Raw genomic sequence first — 16,932 nt, forward strand, 5'->3', positions numbered from 1 at the left:
CCTATACTTTTGCTATAGAAATGTTACTGGGGTCCGCCTATTCTCTTGCTACAGAAATGTTACTGGGGTGTGCCTATAGTTTTGCTACAGAAATGTTACATGGGTTCGCCTTTACTTTTGCTACAGAAATGTTACTGGGGTCCGCCTTTACAGTTTCTACTGAATAGTTTGATGGGTTCACCTATACTTTTGCTACAGAAATGTTACTGGGGTCCACCTATATAGTTGCTACTGAATGATTTGAGGGGTTCGCTTATACTCTTGCTACAGAAATGTTACAGGGGTTCACCTATAATTTTGCTACAGAAATGATGCAGGGGTTTGCCCATACAGTTTCTACTGAATGGTTTGAGGGGTTCGCCTATATTCTTGCTACAGAAATGTTACAGGGGTCTGCCTATACAGTTGTTACTAAATGGTTTGAGGGGTTTACCTATACTGTTGCTACAGAAATGTTAGAGCGGTTCCCCTATACTTTTGCTATAGAAATGTTACTGGAATCCCGATATACTTTTGCTACAGAAATGTTTCTGGGGTTCGCCTTTACTTTTGCTACAGAAATGTTACAGGGGTCTGCCTATACAGTTTCTACTGAATGGTTTGAGGGGTTCATCTATACTCTTGCTACAGAAATGTTACTGGGGTCCACCTATATTTTTGCTAGAGAAATGTTAGAGGGATTCGCCAATACTTTTGCTACAGAAATGTTACACGGGTCTGTCTATACAGTTTCTACTGAATGGTTTGAAGGGTTCACCTACATTCTTGCTACAGAAATGTTACTGTGATCCGCCTATATTTTTGCTACAGAAATGCTACTAAGGTCCGCCTATAATCTCGCTACAGAAATGTTACTAGAGTCTGCCTATACTTTTGCTACAGAAATATTACTGGGGTTCGCCTATACTCTTCCTATAGAAATGTTACCGGGGTCCGCCTATATAGTTGCTACTGAATGATTTGAGGGGTTCGCTTATACTCTTGCTACAGAAATGTTACATGGGTTCACCTATACTTTTGCTACAGAAATGTTGCAGGGGTGTTGCAGCCGTCCGGATCCCACCTTGCTTTCAGGCCTGACCAGGGTTTAACAGTATTCCTACCTCTCCTGGAGCTGAGGGGTGTGGTGGTTGCAAGAGTAATGTCAGTCCTCACCTGGTGCTGAGTAGCTCTGCTCCTATTTAAGCAGTGCTAGTATTGACTCCTGTGCTGGTCAATGCTTCAGTTGCCGCTGGACAGCAGCTGAGTAACACTTCCTGGCTGAAGCTCCTCCGTGCTAGCTAAGTTCCTATTTCTGCTTTGTTTGGTTTTCTGTTTCCCTTTCTTTTGTTCTAGGGATCCCTGATAGGGACTTGTCAGTGGCCCAGGCACGCGTGCGGGTCCGCACCTATCGGAGCTATCGGCCCGCCGAGTAGGCAGGGCCCCCTCCCTAGGTTAGGGGTTTATAGGGAGAGGTTTTCCCGTAGTTTTATGTTTCCTTTGCACAGTTGTGCCTTTTCATTTGTTTTGGATATTGCATGTCCGGTTGGACGCAAAAGGGGTTTGCCCATACAGTTTTTACTGAATAGTTTGATGGGTTCATCTATACTTTTGCTACAGGAATGTTACTGGGGTCCGCCTATACAGTTGTTACTAAATGGTTTGAGGGGTTTACCTATACTCTTGCTACAGACATGTTAGAGGGGTTCACCTATACTTTTGCTATAGAAATGTTACTGGGGTCCGCCTATTCTCTTGCTACAGAAATGTTACTGGGGTGTGCCTATAGTTTTGCTACAGAAATGTTACATGGGTTCGCCTTTACTTTTGCTACAGAAATGTTACTGGGGTCCGCCTTTACAGTTTCTACTGAATAGTTTCATGGGTTCACCTATACTTTTGCTACAGAAATGTTACTGGGGTCCACCTATATAGTTGCTACTGAATTATTTGAGGGGTTCGCTTATACTCTTGCTACAGAAATGTTACAGGGGTTCACCTATAATTTTGCTACAGAAATGATGCAGGGGTTTGCCCATACAGTTTCTACTGAATGGTTTGAGGGGTTTGCCTATATTCTTGCTACAGAAATGTTACAGGGGTCTGCCTATACAGTTGTTACTAAATGGTTTGAGGGGTTTACCTATACTGTTGCTACAGAAATGTTAGAGGGGTTCCCCTATACTTTTGCTATAGAAATGTTACTGGAATCCCGATATACTTTTGCTACAGAAATGTTTCTGGGGTTCGCCTTTACTTTTGCTACAGAAATGTTACAGGGGTCTGCCTATACAGTTTCTACTGAATGGTTTGAGGGGTTCATCTATACTCTTGCTACAGAAATGTTACTGGGGTCCACCTATATTTTTGCTAGAGAAATGTTAGAGGGATTCGCCAATACTTTTGCTACAGAAATGTTACACGGGTCTGTCTATACAGTTTCTACTGAATGGTTTGAAGGGTTCACCTACATTCTTGCTACAGAAATGTTACTGTGATCCGCCTATATTTTTGCTACAGAAATGCTACTAAGGTCCGCCTATAATCTCGCTACAGAAATGTTACTAGAGTCTGCCTATACTTTTGCTACAGAAATATTACTGGGGTTCGCCTATACTCTTCCTATAGAAATGTTACCGGGGTCCGCCTATATAGTTGCTACTGAATGATTTGAGGGGTTCGCTTATACTCTTGCTACAGAAATGTTACATGGGTTCACCTATACTTTTGCTACAGAAATGTTGCAGGGGTGTTGCAGCCGTCCGGATCCCACCTTGCTTTCAGGCCAGACCAGGGTTTAACAGTATTCCTACCTCTCCTGGAGCTGAGGGGTGTGGTGGTTGCAAGAGTAATGTCAGTCCTCACCTGGTGCTGAGTAGCTCTGCTCCTATTTAAGCAGTGCTAGTATTGACTCCTGTGCTGGTCAATGCTTCAGTTGCCACTGGACAGCAGCTGAGTAACACTTCCTGGCTGAAGCTCCTCCGTGCTAGCTAAGTTCCTATTTCTGCTTTGTTTGGTTTTCTGTTTCCCTTTCTTTTGTTCTAGGGATCCCTGATAGGGACTTGTCAGTGGCCCAGGCACGCGTGCGGGTCCGCACCTATCGGAGCTATCGGCCCGCCGAGTAGGCAGGGCCCCCTCCCTAGGTTAGGGGTTTATAGGGAGAGGTTTTCCCGTAGTTTTATGTTTCCTTTGCACAGTTGTGCCTTTTCATTTGTTTTGGATATTGCATGTCCGGTTGGACGCAAAAGGGGTTTGCCCATACAGTTTTTACTGAATAGTTTGATGGGTTCATCTATACTTTTGCTACAGGAATGTTACTGGGGTCCGCCTATACAGTTGTTACTAAATGGTTTGAGGGGTTTACCTATACTCTTGCTACAGACATGTTAGAGGGGTTCACCTATACTTTTGCTATAGAAATGTTACTGGGGTCCGCCTATTCTCTTGCTACAGAAATGTTACTGGGGTGTGCCTATAGTTTTGCTACAGAAATGTTACATGGGTTCGCCTTTACTTTTGCTACAGAAATGTTACTGGGGTCCGCCTTTACAGTTTCTACTGAATAGTTTGATGGGTTCACCTATACTTTTGCTACAGAAATGTTACTGGGGTCCACCTATATAGTTGCTACTGAATGATTTGAGGGGTTCGCTTATACTCTTGCTACAGAAATGTTACAGGGGTTCACCTATAATTTTGCTACAGAAATGATGCAGGGGTTTGCCCATACAGTTTCTACTGAATGGTTTGAGGGGTTCGCCTATATTCTTGCTACAGAAATGTTACAGGGGTCTGCCTATACAGTTGTTACTAAATGGTTTGAGGGGTTTACCTATACTGTTGCTACAGAAATGTTAGAGGGGTTCCCCTATACTTTTGCTATAGAAATGTTACTGGAATCCCGATATACTTTTGCTACAGAAATGTTTCTGGGGTTCGCCTTTACTTTTGCTACAGAAATGTTACAGGGGTCTGCCTATACAGTTTCTACTGAATGGTTTGAGGGGTTCATCTATACTCTTGCTACAGAAATGTTACTGGGGTCCACCTATATTTTTGCTAGAGAAATGTTAGAGGGATTCGCCAATACTTTTGCTACAGAAATGTTACACGGGTCTGTCTATACAGTTTCTACTGAATGGTTTGAAGGGTTCACCTACATTCTTGCTACAGAAATGTTACTGTGATCCGCCTATATTTTTGCTACAGAAATGCTACTAAGGTCCGCCTATAATCTCGCTACAGAAATGTTACTAGAGTCTGCCTATACTTTTGCTACAGAAATATTACTGGGGTTCGCCTATACTCTTCCTATAGAAATGTTACCGGGGTCCGCCTATATAGTTGCTACTGAATGATTTGAGGGGTTCGCTTATACTCTTGCTACAGAAATGTTACATGGGTTCACCTATACTTTTGCTACAGAAATGTTGCAGGGGTGTTGCAGCCGTCCGGATCCCACCTTGCTTTCAGGCCAGACCAGGGTTTAACAGTATTCCTACCTCTCCTGGAGCTGAGGGGTGTGGTGGTTGCAAGAATAATGTCAGTCCTCACCTGGTGCTGAGTAGCTCTGCTCCTATTTAAGCAGTGCTAGTATTGACTCCTGTGCTGGTCAATGCTTCAGTTGCCGCTGGACAGCAGCTGAGTAACACTTCCTGGCTGAAGCTCCTCCGTGCTAGCTAAGTTCCTATTTCTGCTTTGTTTGGTTTTCTGTTTCCCTTTCTTTTGTTCTAGGGATCCCTGATAGGGACTTGTCAGTGGCCCAGGCACGCGTGCGGGTCCGCACCTATCGGAGCTATCGGCCCGCCGAGTAGGCAGGGCCCCCTCCCTAGGTTAGGGGTTTATAGGGAGAGGTTTTCCCGTAGTTTTATGTTTCCTTTGCACAGTTGTGCCTTTTCATTTGTTTTGGATATTGCATGTCCGGTTGGACGCAAAAGGGGTTTGCCCATACAGTTTTTACTGAATAGTTTGATGGGTTCATCTATACTTTTGCTACAGGAATGTTACTGGGGTCCGCCTATACAGTTGTTACTAAATGGTTTGAGGGGTTTACCTATACTCTTGCTACAGACATGTTAGAGGGGTTCACCTATACTTTTGCTATAGAAATGTTACTGGGGTCCGCCTATTCTCTTGCTACAGAAATGTTACTGGGGTGTGCCTATAGTTTTGCTACAGAAATGTTACATGGGTTCGCCTTTACTTTTGCTACAGAAATGTTACTGGGGTCCGCCTTTACAGTTTCTACTGAATAGTTTGATGGGTTCACCTATACTTTTGCTACAGAAATGTTACTGGGGTCCACCTATATAGTTTCTACTGAATGGTTTGAGGGGTTCGCCTATATTCTTGCTACAGAAATGTTACAGGGGTCTGCCTATACAGTTGTTACTAAATGGTTTGAGGGGTTTACCTATACTGTTGCTACAGAAATGTTAGAGGGGTTCACCTATACTTTTGCTATAGAAATGTTACTGGAATCCCGATATACTTTTGCTACAGAAATGTTTCTGGGGTTCGCCTTTACTTTTGCTACAGAAATGTTACAGGGGTCTGCCTATACAGTTTCTACTGAATGGTTTGAGGGGTTCATCTATACTCTTGCTACAGAAATGTTACTGGGGTCCACCTATATTTTTGCTAGAGAAATGTTAGAGGGATTCGCCAATACTTTTGCTACAGAAATGTTACACGGGTCTGTCTATACAGTTTCTACTGAATGGTTTGAAGGGTTCACCTACATTCTTGCTACAGAAATGTTACTGTGATCCGCCTATATTTTTGCTACAGAAATGCTACTAAGGTCCGCCTATAATCTCGCTACAGAAATGTTACTAGAGTCTGCCTATACTTTTGCTACAGAAATATTACTGGGGTTCGCCTATACTCTTCCTATAGAAATGTTACCGGGGTCCGCCTATATAGTTGCTACTGAATGATTTGAGGGGTTCGCTTATACTCTTGCTACAGAAATGTTACATGGGTTCACCTATACTTTTGCTACAGAAATGTTGCAGGGGTGTTGCAGCCGTCCGGATCCCACCTTGCTTTCAGGCCAGACCAGGGTTTAACAGTATTCCTACCTCTCCTGGAGCTGAGGGGTGTGGTGGTTGCAAGAGTAATGTCAGTCCTCACCTGGTGCTGAGTAGCTCTGCTCCTATTTAAGCAGTGCTAGTATTGACTCCTGTGCTGGTCAATGCTTCAGTTGCCGCTGGACAGCAGCTGAGTAACACTTCCTGGCTGAAGCTCCTCCGTGCTAGCTAAGTTCCTATTTCTGCTTTGTTTGGTTTTCTGTTTCCCTTTCTTTTGTTCTAGGGATCCCTGATAGGGACTTGTCAGTGGCCCAGGCACGCGTGCGGGTCCGCACCTATCGGAGCTATCGGCCCGCCAAGTAGGCAGGGCCCCCTCCCTAGGTTAGGGGTTTATAGGGAGAGGTTTTCCCGTAGTTTTATGTTTCCTTTGCACAGTTGTGCCTTTTCATTTGTTTTGGATATTGCATGTCCGGTTGGACGCAAAAGGGGTTTGCCCATACAGTTTTTACTGAATAGTTTGATGGGTTCATCTATACTTTTGCTACAGGAATGTTACTGGGGTCCGCCTATACAGTTGTTACTAAATGGTTTGAGGGGTTTACCTATACTCTTGCTACAGACATGTTAGAGGGGTTCACCTATACTTTTACTATAGAAATGTTACTGGGGTCCGCCTATTCTCTTGCTACAGAAATGTTACTGGGGTGTGCCTATAGTTTTGCTACAGAAATGTTACATGGGTTCGCCTTTACTTTTGCTACAGAAATGTTACTGGGGTCCGCCTTTACAGTTTCTACTGAATAGTTTGATGGGTTCACCTATACTTTTGCAACAGAAATGTTACTGGGGTCCACCTATATAGTTGCTACTGAATGATTTGAGGGGTTCGCTTATACTCTTGCTACAGAAATGTTACAGGGGTTCACCTATAATTTTGCTACAGAAATGATGCAGGGGTTTGCCCATACAGTTTCTACTGAATGGTTTGAGGGGTTCGCCTATATTCTTGCTACAGAAATGTTACAGGGGTCTGCCTATACAGTTGTTACTAAATGGTTTGAGGGGTTTACCTATACTGTTGCTACAGAAATGTTAGAGGGGTTCCCCTATACTTTTGCTATAGAAATGTTACTGGAATCCCGATATACTTTTGCTACAGAAATGTTTCTGGGGTTCGCCTTTACTTTTGCTACAGAAATGTTACAGGGGTCTGCCTATACAGTTTCTACTGAATGGTTTGAGGGGTTCATCTATACTCTTGCTACAGAAATGTTACTGGGGTCCACCCATATTTTTGCTAGAGAAATGTTAGAGGGATTCGCCAATACTTTTGCTACAGAAATGTTACACGGGTCTGTCTATACAGTTTCTACTGAATGGTTTGAAGGGTTCACCTACATTCTTGCTACAGAAATGTTACTGTGATCCGCCTATATTTTTGCTACAGAAATGCTACTAAGGTCCGCCTATAATCTCGCTACAGAAATGTTACTAGAGTCTGCCTATACTTTTGCTACAGAAATATTACTGGGGTTCGCCTATACTCTTCCTATAGAAATGTTACCGGGGTCCGCCTATATAGTTGCTACTGAATGATTTGAGGGGTTCGCTTATACTCTTGCTACAGAAATGTTACATGGGTTCACCTATACTTTTGCTACAGAAATGTTGCAGGGGTGTTGCAGCCGTCTGGATCCCACCTTGCTTTCAGACCAGACCAGGGTTTAACAGTATTCCTACCTCTCCTGGAGCTGAGGGGTGTGGTGGTTGCAAGAGTAATGTCAGTCCTCACCTGGTGCTGAGTAGCTCTGCTCCTATTTAAGCAGTGCTAGTATTGACTCCTGTGCTGGTCAATGCTTCAGTTGCCGCTGGACAGCAGCTGAGTAACACTTCCTGGCTGAAGCTCCTCCGTGCTAGCTAAGTTCCTATTTCTGCTTTGTTTGGTTTTCTGTTTCCCTTTCTTTTGTTCTAGGGATCCCTGATAGGGACTTGTCAGTGGCCCAGGCACGCGTGCGGGTCCGCACCTATCGGAGCTATCGGCCCGCCGAGTAGGCAGGGCCCCCTCCCTAGGTTAGGGGTTTATAGGGAGAGGTTTTCCCGTAGTTTTATGTTTCCTTTGCACAGTTGTGCCTTTTCATTTGTTTTGGATATTGCATGTCCGGTTGGACGCAAAAGGGGTTTGCCCATACAGTTTTTACAGAATAGTTTGATGGGTTCATCTATACTTTTGCTACAGGAATGTTACTGGGGTCCGCCTATACAGTTGTTACTAAATGGTTTGAGGGGTTTACCTATACTCTTGCTACAGACATGTTAGAGGGGTTCACCTATACTTTTGCTATAGAAATGTTACTGGGGTCCGCCTATTCTCTTGCTACAGAAATGTTACTGGGGTGTGCCTATAGTTTTGCTACAGAAATGTTACATGGGTTCGCCTTTACTTTTGCTACAGAAATGTTACTGGGGTCCGCCTTTACAGTTTCTACTGAATAGTTTGATGGGTTCACCTATACTTTTGCTACAGAAATGTTACTGGGGTCCACCTATATAGTTGCTACTGAATGATTTGAGGGGTTCGCTTATACTCTTGCTACAGAAATGTTACAGGGGTTCACCTATAATTTTGCTACAGAAATGATGCAGGGGTTTGCCCATACAGTTTCTACTGAATGGTTTGAGGGGTTCGCCTATATTCTTGCTACAGAAATGTTACAGGGGTCTGCCTATACAGTTGTTACTAAATGGTTTGAGGGGTTTACCTATACTGTTGCTACAGAAATGTTAGAGGGGTTCCCCTATACTTTTGCTATAGAAATGTTACTGGAATCCCGATATACTTTTGCTACAGAAATGTTTCTGGGGTTCGCCTTTACTTTTGCTACAGAAATGTTACAGGGGTCTGCCTATACAGTTTCTACTGAATGGTTTGAGGGGTTCATCTATACTCTTGCTACAGAAATGTTACTGGGGTCCACCTATATTTTTGCTAGAGAAATGTTAGAGGGATTCGCCAATACTTTTGCTACAGAAATGTTACACGGGTCTGTCTATACAGTTTCTACTGAATGGTTTGAAGGGTTCACCTACATTCTTGCTACAGAAATGTTACTGTGATCCGCCTATATTTTTGCTACAGAAATGCTACTAAGGTCCGCCTATAATCTCGCTACAGAAATGTTACTAGAGTCTGCCTATACTTTTGCTACAGAAATATTACTGGGGTTCGCCTATACTCTTCCTATAGAAATGTTACCGGGGTCCGCCTATATAGTTGCTACTGAATGATTTGAGGGGTTCGCTTATACTCTTGCTACAGAAATGTTACATGGGTTCACCTATACTTTTGCTACAGAAATGTTGCAGGGGTGTTGCAGCCGTCCGGATCCCACCTTGCTTTCAGGCCAGACCAGGGTTTAACAGTATTCCTACCTCTCCTGGAGCTGAGGGGTGTGGTGGTTGCAAGAGTAATGTCAGTCCTCACCTGGTGCTGAGTAGCTCTACTCCTATTTAAGCAGTGCTAGTATTGACTCCTGTGCTGGTCAATGCTTCAGTTGCCGCTGGACAGCAGCTGAGTAACACTTCCTGGCTGAAGCTCCTCCGTGCTAGCTAAGTTCCTATTTCTGCTTTGTTTGGTTTTCTGTTTCCCTTTCTTTTGTTCTAGGGATCCCTGATAGGGACTTGTCAGTGGCCCAGGCACGCGTGCGGGTCCGCACCTATCGGAGCTATCGGCCCGCCAAGTAGGCAGGGCCCCCTCCCTAGGTTAGGGGTTTATAGGGAGAGGTTTTCCCGTAGTTTTATGTTTCCTTTGCACAGTTGTGCCTTTTCATTTGTTTTGGATATTGCATGTCCGGTTGGACGCAAAAGGGGTTTGCCCATACAGTTTTTACTGAATAGTTTGATGGGTTCATCTATACTTTTGCTACAGGAATGTTACTGGGGTCCGCCTATACAGTTGTTACTAAATGGTTTGAGGGGTTTACCTATACTCTTGCTACAGACATGTTAGAGGGGTTCACCTATACTTTTACTATAGAAATGTTACTGGGGTCCGCCTATTCTCTTGCTACAGAAATGTTACTGGGGTGTGCCTATAGTTTTGCTACAGAAATGTTACATGGGTTCGCCTTTACTTTTGCTACAGAAATGTTACTGGGGTCCGCCTTTACAGTTTCTACTGAATAGTTTGATGGGTTCACCTATACTTTTGCAACAGAAATGTTACTGGGGTCCACCTATATAGTTGCTACTGAATGATTTGAGGGGTTCGCTTATACTCTTGCTACAGAAATGTTACAGGGGTTCACCTATAATTTTGCTACAGAAATGATGCAGGGGTTTGCCCATACAGTTTCTACTGAATGGTTTGAGGGGTTCGCCTATATTCTTGCTACAGAAATGTTACAGGGGTCTGCCTATACAGTTGTTACTAAATGGTTTGAGGGGTTTACCTATACTGTTGCTACAGAAATGTTAGAGGGGTTCCCCTATACTTTTGCTATAGAAATGTTACTGGAATCCCGATATACTTTTGCTACAGAAATGTTTCTGGGGTTCGCCTTTACTTTTGCTACAGAAATGTTACAGGGGTCTGCCTATACAGTTTCTACTGAATGGTTTGAGGGGTTCATCTATACTCTTGCTACAGAAATGTTACTGGGGTCCACCCATATTTTTGCTAGAGAAATGTTAGAGGGATTCGCCAATACTTTTGCTACAGAAATGTTACACGGGTCTGTCTATACAGTTTCTACTGAATGGTTTGAAGGGTTCACCTACATTCTTGCTACAGAAATGTTACTGTGATCCGCCTATATTTTTGCTACAGAAATGCTACTAAGGTCCGCCTATAATCTCGCTACAGAAATGTTACTAGAGTCTGCCTATACTTTTGCTACAGAAATATTACTGGGGTTCGCCTATACTCTTCCTATAGAAATGTTACCGGGGTCCGCCTATATAGTTGCTACTGAATGATTTGAGGGGTTCGCTTATACTCTTGCTACAGAAATGTTACATGGGTTCACCTATACTTTTGCTACAGAAATGTTGCAGGGGTGTTGCAGCCGTCCGGTTACCACCTTGCTTTCAGGCCAGACCAGGGTTTAACAGTATTCCTACCTCTCCTGGAGCTGAGGGGTGTGGTGGTTGCAAGAGTAATGTCAGTCCTCACCTGGTGCTGAGTAGCTCTGCTCCTATTTAAGCAGTGCTAGTATTGACTCCTGTGCTGGTCAATGCTTCAGTTGCCGCTGGACAGCAGCTGAGTAACACTTCCTGGCTGAAGCTCCTCCGTGCTAGCTAAGTTCCTATTTCTGCTTTGTTTGGTTTTCTGTTTCCCTTTCTTTTGTTCTAGGGATCCCTGATAGGGACTTGTCAGTGGCCCAGGCACGCGTGCGGGTCCGCACCTATCAGAGCTATCGGCCCGCCGAGTAGGCAGGGCCCCCTCCCTAGGTTAGGGGTTTATAGGGAGAGGTTTTCCCGTAGTTTTATGTTTCCTTTGCACAGTTGTGCCTTTTCATTTGTTTTGGATATTGCATGTCCGGTTGGACGCAAAAGGGGTTTGCCCATACAGTTTTTACTGAATAGTTTGATGGGTTCATCTATACTTTTGCTACAGGAATGTTACTGGGGTCCGCCTATACAGTTGTTACTAAATGGTTTGAGGGGTTTACCTATACTCTTGCTACAGACATGTTAGAGGGGTTCACCTATACTTTTGCTATAGAAATGTTACTGGGGTCCGCCTATTCTCTTGCTACAGAAATGTTACTGGGGTGTGCCTATAGTTTTGCTACAGAAATGTTACATGGGTTCGCCTTTACTTTTGCTACAGAAATGTTACTGGGGTCCGCCTTTACAGTTTCTACTGAATAGTTTGATGGGTTCACCTATACTTTTGCTACAGAAATGTTACTGGGGTCCACCTATATAGTTGCTACTGAATGATTTGAGGGGTTCGCTTATACTCTTGCTACAGAAATGTTACAGGGGTTCACCTATAATTTTGCTACAGAAATGATGCAGGGGTTTGCCCATACAGTTTCTACTGAATGGTTTGAGGGGTTCGCCTATATTCTTGCTACAGAAATGTTACAGGGGTCTGCCTATACAGTTGTTACTAAATGGTTTGAGGGGTTTACCTATACTGTTGCTACAGAAATGTTAGAGGGGTTCACCTATACTTTTGCTATAGAAATGTTACTGGAATCCCGATATACTTTTGCTACAGAAATGTTTCTTGGGTTCGCCTTTACTTTTGCTACAGAAATGTTACAGGGGTCTGCCTATACAGTTTCTACTGAATGGTTTGAGGGGTTCATCTATACTCTTGCTACAGAAATGTTACTGGGGTCCACCTATATTTTTGCTAGAGAAATGTTAGAGGGATTCGCCAATACTTTTGCTACAGAAATGTTACACGGGTCTGTCTATACAGTTTCTACTGAATGGTTTGAAGGGTTCACCTACATTCTTGCTACAGAAATGTTACTGTGATCCGCCTATATTTTTGTTACAGAAATGCTACTAAGGTCCGCCTATAATCTTGCTACAGAAATGTTACTAGAGTCTGCCTATACTTTTGCTACAGAAATATTACTGGGGTTCGCCTATACTCTTCCTATAGAAATGTTACCGGGGTCCGCCTATATAGTTGCTACTGAATGATTTGAGGGGTTCGCTTATACTCTTGCTACAGAAATGTTACATGGGTTCACCTATACTTTTGCTACAGAAATGTTGCAGGGGTGTTGCAGCCGTCCGTCAGGCCTGACCAGGGTTTAACAGTATTCCTACCTCTTCTGGAGCTGAGGGGTGTGGTGGTTGCAAGAGTAATGTCAGTCCTCACCTGGTGCTGGGTAGCTCTGCTCCTATTTAAGCAGTGCTAGTATTGACTCCTGTGCTGGTCAATGCTTCAGTTGCCGCTGGACAGCAGCTGAGTAACACTTCCTGGCTGAAGCTCCTCCGTGCTAGCTAAGTTCCTATTTCTGCTTTGTTTGGTTTTCTGTTTCCCTTTCTTTTGTTCTAGGGATCCCTGATAGGGACTTGTCAGTGGCCCAGGCACGCGTGCGGGTCCGCACCTATCGGAGCTATCGGCCCGCCGAGTAGGCAGGGCCCCCTCCCTAGGTTAGGGGTTTATAGGGAGAGGTTTTCCCGTAGTTTTATGTTTCCTTTGCACAGTTGTGCCTTTTCATTTGTTTTGGATATTGCATGTCTGGTTGGACGCAAAAGGGGTTTGCCCATACAGTTTTTACTGAATAGTTTGATGGGTTCATCTATACTTTTGCTACAGGAATGTTACTGGGGTCCGCCTATACAGTTGTTACTAAATGGTTTGAGGGGTTTACCTATACTCTTGCTACAGACATGTTAGAGGGGTTCACCTATACTTTTGCTATAGAAATGTTACTGGGGTCCGCCTATTCTCTTGCTACAGAAATGTTACTGGGGTGTGCCTATAGTTTTGCTACAGAAATGTTACATGGGTTCGCCTTTACTTTTGCTACAGAAATGTTACTGGGGTCCGCCTTTACAGTTTCTACTGAATAGTTTGATGGGTTCACCTATACTTTTGCTACAGAAATGTTACTGGGGTCCACCTATATAGTTGCTACTGAATGATTTGAGGGGTTCGCTTATACTCTTGCTACAGAAATGTTACTGGGGTCCGCCTTTACAGTTTCTACTGAATAGTTTGATGGGTTCACCTATACTTTTGCTACAGAAATGTTACTGGGGTCCGCCTAGACAGTTGTTACTAAATGGCTTGAGGGGTTCGCCTATACTCTTGCTACAGAAATGTTACTGGGGTCCGCCTATACTCTTGCTTATGAAATGTTACTGGGGTCTGCCTATACTCTTGCTACAGAGATGTTACAGGGGTGCGCCTATACTTTTGCTACAGAAAAGTTACTGGGTCCGCCTATACTCTTGCTACAGAAATGTTACTGGGGTCTGCCTATACTTTTGCTCCAGAAATGTTACAGGGGTCCTCCTATACTTTTGCTACAGAAATATTATAGGGATTCGCCTATACTTTTGCTATAGACATGTTACTGGGGTCCCCCTATACTTTTGCTACAGAAATGTTATTGGGGTCTGGCTCTACTTTGGCTACAGAAATGTTTCTGATGTTCGCCTATACTTTTGCTACAGAAATGTTACTGGCGTCCGCCTATAGTCTTGCTATGGACATGTTACTGGGGTCCACCTATAGTATTGCTACAGAAATGTTACATGGGTCTCCCCATACTTTTGCTACAGAAATGTTACTGGGGTCTGCCTATATAATTTCTACTGAATGGTTTGAGGGGTTCACCTATACTATTGCTACAGAAATGTTACTGGGGTGCGTCTATATTTTTGCTACAGAAATGTTACAGGGGTCCGCCTATAATCTCGCTACAGAAATGTTACTAGAGTCTGCCTATACTTTGGCTGGGGTTCGCCTATACTCTTTTTATAGAAATGTTACCGGGGTCCGCCTATATAGTTGCTACTGAATGATTTGAGGGGTTCGCTTAATCTCTTGCTACAGAAATGTTACAGGGGTTCACCCATACTTTTGCTACAGAAATGATGCAGGGGTTTGCCCATACAGTTTCTACTGAATGGTTTGATGGGTTCGCCTATACTTTTGCTACAGAAATGTTACTGAGGTCCGCCTATACAGTTGTTACTAAATAGTTTGAGTGGTTCGCCTATACTCTTGCTACAGAAATGTTAGAGGGGTTCATCTATACTTTTGCTACAGAAATGTTACATGGGTCCGCCTATTCTCTTGCTACAGAAATGTTACTGAGGTGTGCCTACAGTTTTGCTACAGAAATGTTACATGGGTTCGCTTTTACTTTTGCTACAGAAATGTTACTGGGGTCAGCCTATACAGTTTCTACTGAATAGTTTGATGGGTTCGCCTATACTTTTGCTAGAAAAATGTTATTGGGGTCTGCCTATACAGTTGTTACTAAATGGTTTGAGGTGTACGCCTATTCTCTTGCTACAGAAATGTTACAGGCGTTCACCTGTATTAGTGCTACAGAAATGATAGTGCGGTCCACCTATACTCTTGCATATGAAATGTTACTGTGGTCTACCTATATTCTTGCATATGAAATGTTACTGGGGTCCGCCTATGCTTTTGCTACAGAAATGTTACTGGGTCCACCTATACTCTTGCTACAGAAATATTACTGGGGTCTGCCTATACTTTTGCAAAGAAATGTAACAGAGGTTCGCCTATACTTTTGCTGCAGAAAAGTTATAGGAGTTCACCTAAACTTTTGCTACAGAAATGTTACAGTGGTCCGCCTATACTCTTGCTATAGACATGTTACTGGGGTCTGCCTATACTCTTGCTACAGAAATCTTACAGGGGTCTGCCCATAGTTTCTACTAAATGGTTTGAGGGGTCTGCCTATACTTTTGCTACAGAAATCTTACAGGGGTTCGCCAATACTTTTGCTACATAAGTGTTACTAAGGTCTGCCTATACTTTTGCTGCAGAAATGTTACTGGGTCCGCCTATACTCTTGCTACAGAAATGTTACTGGGGTCTGCCTATACTTTTGCTACAAAATGTTACTGGGATCTGCCTATACTTTTGCTACAGAAATGTTACTGGGGTCCGCCTATACTCTTGTTACAGAAATATTACTCAGGTTTGCCTATGCTGTGGGTGCACAAAGACTTCCCATCGCAGTGTTTTACTTATCTGGAACAAAAAGACTGTCTGACGGGCAGAAATGTTGGCCAAGGCAGAATTACTTCGCGGGGTAAGACACAGCCATGTTTGGGCACTCTGATTTATTCCTATTCAATATCATCTTTGTGCACTGACAAGAAAGGCGAGCCTAAGGAACTCAGACTTCCCATTGCGGTGTTGAGCTATCTGACACCTACACAGAATGAATTGTGTGGGGACACATGGATTTCCCATTGCTATGTAAGTCGTGGCTCCTTGGGTCACACAAGGTGGGGGCTGGGACCGAGCCTCACCCTGGGCCCGCTCACGTGCTTCTAACACAGAGTATTGCTGCATTGTGGAGATGTGTGGAAGTGCTGGCACCTGAGTTCACTTTATGCCCACGTTTGCTGCTCCTGACAATTTTGTGATGGAGGTGGCATGGGACTGGAATGATGATCATATGTCAATTTATCATCAATTCTCAACAACATTGTGGGCGATCTCCCACACTTTCAGAGAGGGTCGCTGCCTAGCCCTGCCAACCCTCTGCAGTGTGTGCCTCCAGTTCCTCCTCATCGATTACGTACCCATAAATAGACATGAGAGTGGTGTGGCTATGAAACGAGCGGGTGGCATGAGGCCAACTGAACGCTGTGCAGGAAAAATGTTGGGTGCGCTGTGGACGCAGGGTCGTGCAGGGGGATTGGATAGCAATGCCAGCATGTAACCCAGGAGAAGAGGCAGCGGTGTCACCCACAGGCAGTGATTGTCCTTGGTTGCAGGTAGTGTGGTGCTTAGCTAATATGTGCCAGCGTGTGTGCCTTGCTAATGAGGGTTTGTCCCAAGTAAATTGTTAGGGGCGTGGCGCCAGACTCCTGCCCCCATTTTGGCTTAATAGTGGGACCTGGGAGCCTCAGATTCAGCCATGCATGCTGCCCCTGCCCTTCCCTATCCGTTTCTGTGGTGTTTCCATGACTTTCTGATGTTTTCTGGTGTTTCACAAGTCATCACCAAGCGGAGCATCGGTCCCATGCAAAAATGCTTGAGTCCTCCATAGACTTTAATGGGGTTCGTTACTCGAAACGAGCTCTCGTGCATTACAAAAAGTTTGACTCGAGCAACGAGCACCCGTGCATTTTGGTGCTCGCTCATCTCTAATCTTTAATATCAATACTAAGATAAAAGATGATATGACAGTTATTTCTAAAGTTTGCCAGTGCTGAACAATTTTGACAACCT

The sequence above is a fragment of the Eleutherodactylus coqui genome, chromosome 7, assembly GCF_035609145.1.
Source record: "Eleutherodactylus coqui strain aEleCoq1 chromosome 7, aEleCoq1.hap1, whole genome shotgun sequence".
NCBI lineage: Eukaryota > Metazoa > Chordata > Amphibia > Anura > Eleutherodactylidae > Eleutherodactylus > Eleutherodactylus coqui.